This window comes from Rhyacophila brunnea, unplaced genomic scaffold, assembly GCF_057557595.1.
Source record: "Rhyacophila brunnea isolate RB1 unplaced genomic scaffold, BYU_Rbru_1.0 scaffold_2, whole genome shotgun sequence".
Lineage (NCBI taxonomy): Eukaryota > Metazoa > Arthropoda > Insecta > Trichoptera > Rhyacophilidae > Rhyacophila > Rhyacophila brunnea.
Window position 1 is genome coordinate 22,157,709 of NW_028232859.1, and position 6,865 is coordinate 22,164,573.

Consider the following 6,865-nt stretch of genomic DNA (forward strand, 5'->3'; position numbering starts at 1 on the left):
ATACTTGGAGGTACACATCACGGGATGGAATATTGCAGAGAGAGCTTGCTATCCGAATGGGAATGTCTGGATCAACATTCAACTCGATGCGGAGTGTCTGGGATTCAAGATTGTACTCGCCAAATACCGCCTATTTGACGCTTACATTCTGACGGTGCTGCTTTACGGTAGCGAATCATGGCACTTTACGAAGGCTCAGAGCAAAATTATACTGAACTTCGAAAACAGATGTTTGCGATGGATATTGGGTGTGCGGTGTATGACTTTAGGAGTAACGAGGAGATAAGAGAACGCACCAAGCAGCCTCACGTCACACTGAGAGTGAAGAAGCGACGTTGGACCCGGCTCGGTCACGTGCTGCGGATGCCAGAAGAGAACTTCAACCTGGCTTGCCTGTTCTTCAAGACAACCGGATTCCGGCGTCCTGGAAAGCCGCTAAATACTATCTATAGAGTGTATACGGCGGACTGGAATGCTGCAAGAAAACTAGCGAGCAACAGGGATTTTTGGAGGCGCCTCGTGGTGTCCATATGCTCCAACTAAGGGGCGGATATGGCCGAAGTAGAAGATGGAGTAGGCAGGGATTATTTGAATTTTATAAACTAACCTGCACCATCTGCAAATTGTATTCTTAATTCAATAAAAACAAATAAGTATGGCTAACAAAGTTAAGTGTGCATTATTTATGTCGAATTTTAATAGCCTACCTCCATTTCTCGCCGCTGGTTAGTCGTATATTTTCTATATCGTATTACTAGCTAGAAAAGCGTTAAGCTAACATGTGTATACATAGTTACTTATCATCAAGCATCCGAGCTTCTCGCATGTGTATCTGAGCCTATACATACTTAATGTACTAGGTACCTATTCTTTGTTTATATGTTTTATAGACTTCTATTCAACATCACTCCATTTTTTGTCCATCCTATAACTATTTTGGACATAATTGTTTAATTTCTTGGCATTCAAATGTTTTAAATTCGTAATTTTAACTTTATTTAAAAAAAAAAAAAAAAAAAAAAAAAGGCTTCAAGTTCTCTGAGAGTTGTATATTATTAACATAAAGCTATTTAGATATAAAAAATATCCAGTAGAATGATTACATTGTGCAAAGGGAATGATAATTGATCACAATCCATCTCAAGTTTAAGATATTAGTTCATATTATTTATGTGATACATCATTAATTAAATACCTACTCTACATGAAAATTGACATGTGTCTTCCCTACCTACAAATGACCATAATTATTATAAAATACGCAAAATGTACTTTCGCGAGATAATTACCAAATGTAAACCAAACTTTTCTGTGAAATGTGGACTTTTCAAATATGTATGTTTTATGAATAATTGTGTCAAACTATAAATAATAATTTAGAACCTTTGTTTTATTAATATTTCCTTGTATTAATACATTGTATTAATATTTCCAATTTCTCTCCTTCTTGAAATTTCCAGCTATTGGATAATGAAAACGCGGCATTTTGTGTAAGTAGGTATAAATAAATGCATTAATATTGTTATATAAAGAACTAAAAAGGTTGAAAATTTCGCATTCCCGCTCAAATAAATTTACGTGAAATTTTCGAAATTAAATGGTTAGTTTTTTTCAAAAAAATATTAAATTGGAAAATATGTACGGGCATCCATTATTATGTCATTTGATGAAAGTATTCTTTAAAATCATCTCATCAATCAGTCAAAAAAAATAAATATATATCAGTACCTAACCTAGGTAGATTCATAATTTGGGACAATACATCGCTAAGTAAAAAATATAGCTATTTTCACTTCGCGATGTGTTTGAGGTGTTCTAAATTATATAAGTATGTTTAATAACAAATGTGAAATTCGTAAAACCTCATGTGTATTATTTATTTAATAAAAAATAGTTAAACTAGTACCTACAGCTGGTGAAAAAACTCATTTTATCACCTATTTACTAAAATATCAATCCAATAATATTTTAGTAGATATGGCAACACATGACGACCCGATAAATTTCACTGAAATAAAAAATCTATCACAACTAAAAAAATACCTATCCTATTGTACAATCATAATAAATTAATTTTGAATATAGAGCAAGATAGTAATAGAAAGGGACAGAAAACCGATTGCTATGTTGCAATATTAGGGGCAAATAGATTGCAACAGTGTAAAAATATAGATAGATATATGATTTAGTATGACATGACGTAGAATTGACGCAAATACAAATTTCTTCAGATGTTTTTTGCTATTGTCTTCTTCTGTCAAAATATGTTTTCCTTTTGAATAATATGTTCGAATTTGTGTTTGTTTCGCCTATTTTTGTGTTCAATTTGTAGCATTCACTTTTATAAACATATTTTTGTACAATACTTGTGTGTTGGCGTATTTTTTTGGTCATATAAAGTGAAAATAATACCAGCTAAAGATTCCATACATCTTACACCAATTCGCAGGTGGGTCTGACGGATATCAAGATGGTCGAATATTTCGTGGAAACAGTTGTTTTAAAAAGGTCTCTATTTAGTATTATAAATTTATAACTAACAAGATATTTCATCATTTATTCAATGATTAATGATAAACCTTCTGATACGTAGCTTTATATTATTTCGTATGTCTATAATTGTAGCATATTTAAATAACAAAATGTCCACTCGCTTCCATTAGATTTAGAACCAATAGAAACTGCAAATATTATAATTATACTGAATATATTTTACTACATTATGTTTTATAACATTACAACTATCTATAATAAATCGTTTGAGATAATAATTAGGGGAAAAATTTGTCATCATCACAGCCTATTAATGTCACAAAAATATGGCTTCGTTCTCAATTATCACGTTTCACGGTTTCAAAGAATATTATTTTACGTCATAAAAATACTTTATGTAGTTATCAAATGTTTTACATAAATATTTGACGATGAATAAGCTTCATAATTATATAAATAGTTTTTCTACAAATCTTACGTACTATTCAGGCTTAACCTCTGAAAATACCAGAAAATAGCTGACATGGAACACCTTCCCCCTTAAGATAAGTAATTTATAATAATTATAAATTATATTGTCAATACTTTATGTAAAGTACTTAAAGAATTTTTTACTTAATCGTCTATATTATATTTATGTTTTTATAACAAACAATATAATTGAATGATACAAATAAAATAATTTGCTGTGACGTTAAAATGATTTTAATTATTTGAAAAATATGTTTTCATTTGACGTCATGAAAAATGCAAATATTTTGAGAAACGTGCCTGTATTCGTGCCGGAAGTCGTAGAACGTGTTCGCTCATTTCCGACATTGCGAATCATTTCTGTCGAATATTTTCACTTCCGCAACAATTGTGACAAGTCGGAATAATATGGCGCATTCATAATCAAAAATATACACACGTCGCTTGTATCGGACGCAGAGTTGGGTGTTTTTGATTTTGTACTCGTCGATATGAAAACGTGCCTTTAAAATCACATGAAAATCAATGTATCACAAATATTATTTGTTTTGTATAATTTTCCGATTGTTAGGGGAGTAGGTAATATTTGAATATAATATATACCTAGTCAGATATTCCTTGGTAAAGATTACCATTGTTTTCCAATGGATATATTAAATTTGGTTCCTATATACTTTAACGTCACTATACCCTTTCTGGCATATATTGTCCACTTAAACATTGTATTGGGAGTTTCTGCGAGATCCAGGATTTGAATGACATTTACCAGATCACGGGCCTGACATGTTGATCAAAAGTTTAACAACCAAAGACGACTAAGAGAACCTTCTGTATTTAGACTGAACCCAAATATATAATGAAAGTGAAGCTGGAAAAATGGTTACTAAAACTAATAATTATATTTCGAATTAACTATTTCTTTTATTCAGCGAATAATTCACAAGATTTAAGAATGTACCGTTCTAATTATTGAACATACGTAATTTTGAAAAACACTTCTGAGAAAATATATTATAACCAATAGAAGTGTTTTTCAAAATTATGTATGTTCAATAATTAGAATGGTACATTCTTAAATCTTTTAAATTATTCGTTGAATAAAAGAAATAGGTAGTGAATTAAAAAAATATTAGCAAGTTCAAGCAAGTTACATCATAAAATATTGGAGAGATCCATGACGTCGGTTAGTAATTAAAGTAGTAGGTACCTACTTACTTTGATTTAATAAACAAAAACCGATTGCTAATATTAGCTTGATTTAGAAGAGCGCTGATGAGCAGGTATTAAAGGCCAATAGTTAAAGTTTGTCGAAATTAGTATGTCACCTTGTAGCATAGTGGACAATGCGCACTAGGCGTAAACCCAAGAGATGCAGGTTCGATTCCTGCCGGGTGTCTTACTTTTTCTATTGCTTATAATGTATTTTCTCAGAAGTGTTTTTCAAAATTATTTAGGTATGTTCAATTATATTTCGCATTTATAGCAAACTTTACACTGTTATCCTTCATATTAAAAATTACAAGCAAATTCGTACTGGGAATGACCACATACCATCTAGTGTTGATACAAAAATGTTCCCTCTAACTATAATGAGCTAGTCTTTATTAACAGAGTCACTTCGTATATTATACTATATAGTTACGTTTATTGCGTATGAATAAAGTTTCTCACTGTATACGTAGCTAGGTTGTTGTGCTTATACACGTGTGCGCGCAATAGTGTGAAAAATTGTATCCAAAATCGAATTTAACACAGTGGTGAAGTTTTCGCGGTAATTTATTTCAAATAAAATTCCTTTCCCACCATATAGACGTGTCGTGTCACGCATAAATCATTCCTAGGGTAATATATTTTCCTCGCGATCAGTTTATCGTAGACTCATCTGAATGTAAACCAATATTTTAAAGATCAGCGTGGTAAATATTTCGTAAAATACTCGGACACGTTAAGTTCATGCGAAAAGGTAGAGAATTTTAATATTACTAACAAATATTAAAAGGTGGCAGTACAACCTGTCAATATTCTAATTCGTTTACGTGTATGTTTTGTCTTTCTTCTGGTTTTTAGACTCAATCATTTGCCTGTAAGCTATAGCATCAGCCTGTCGAAGTCTCGTGAGCATGCCATTGCTGAACTCATTCATTTGTCAAACGGTGAAGCTTAGCTAATGGTTCTTCCTCATCCATAATGTTACTATTTTTTTTTATTGATTGTATTTGGTGCTGAAGGTTACAATAGGTTACAGTACCCTATCACTATTATAATTACATACCCTTAAATTTCTTGGATAATACACTAATTTCTCGATACTCTAATTATTCGATATGCTAATACCGCACTGGAAGCATCTGTCAGACTATTATGACAGTATAATTTGTTTTATTTTATCACACGATTAAAATAAACGATTCCTCTGATTTTTCAAATTTATTTTCCCTTTCTCGCTCTCTCTAACATATTTTTTTCCCTATGCGTTACAGATAATTAAGGACAAATATGTATAAAGTCATCATTTATTTTTCATGCCACAATCATAAATGAAACAGTCATAACAATGGATTTTCCTAATTTTACCAACATGTTCAAAAATAAAGATGGTCGGGGTTGATTGTAGGGAGAAAAAAGATTATAGACTAAACCAGCGCCATCTTTCGATTAATAAAGCCTGAGCATATCGTTTTGCACAAGCAATGAGTAGTCCACCGTTCAGCTGTCAAAATCAGATCCCAGATTGCTTGACATATTGATTCGCCCTTTCTCGTTTCAAACTGAATTATGAAAAAATCTCAAATCAAATATATTAATAAATTATAAATAATATACTTACATTCCTGTTATTCATCAGCTATCAAAGTCAGACTAGTCCTCCACACAAAAACCGGTGGTAATATCGATTTCCAAAAAATATGTAGCATTGATGTAAGCATTACATCTGTAGAAGGTGTGTTAATGCTAGTGTATTATTTATCGTGTAACCTATCCATTCAAATCAAAGCATTCTATGTGTGAACACAACAGACGCGTCAGTATGAGCACTCTATAGACCAATGACAGGCAATGACAGGTCATCCATAGACAACAACGGGAGGGGCGGAAAAAGTAGGACCAGTCGTTGTGAATGTATCGGCTTTCTACTTGAGTCGGCAATGACTAAACCATATATGCATAGAATTTTGAGTTACGTTAAATCAAAATAACGTAAATATAACATGCATAAACCAAAATAAAATGACGTGTATTATTTTTTTGTACCATTCGTCAAATATCCGTTCCAAGATTATTAATAAACTTCCGTACATCGGGGTTTAGTTGCTAAATAGTGATTAAAACAAAAAAATGTCTTCGTTTAAAAAATCAACGTAACATAGGTACCTATCTACATTATAAATAAATGTTGAAAATATTTGCATAATGAATATTTAGATAAAACTAAATAAAAGGTACCTACATACTCTCATTTTATTCTATTGGCTAGATAATTCATTGAACAATACTAATTATACACAACAGTAATCATACTCAATTCTTTATAGTTCGTTAGTTAAAATTGGAATTAATAGTGGGTCGATTGTTTGGGTCCCGCATATGTTTGCAGTACAGTCTCATGATGGAGAGAATTCGGGAGATTTATTTAAAACTTATGTATTTGGACTATAATATTTCTTATTCGTGACAACGCGATGTTGATATTTCAATTGATCAGAGACTGATAATATAAATATTGTATTTAAAAATCGTTTAGATAATGAATGTTGTACAAAATATTGAATGTAATTTCTGTTCAAATATTGTAACTAAACTATACAACAAAGCGTATTAATTCATTTACCTTTAACGTTTACTACATTTTATTTCATCCGTCTGTAATAATTTTAAAAACCTCCAGATTTTGTGAATACTA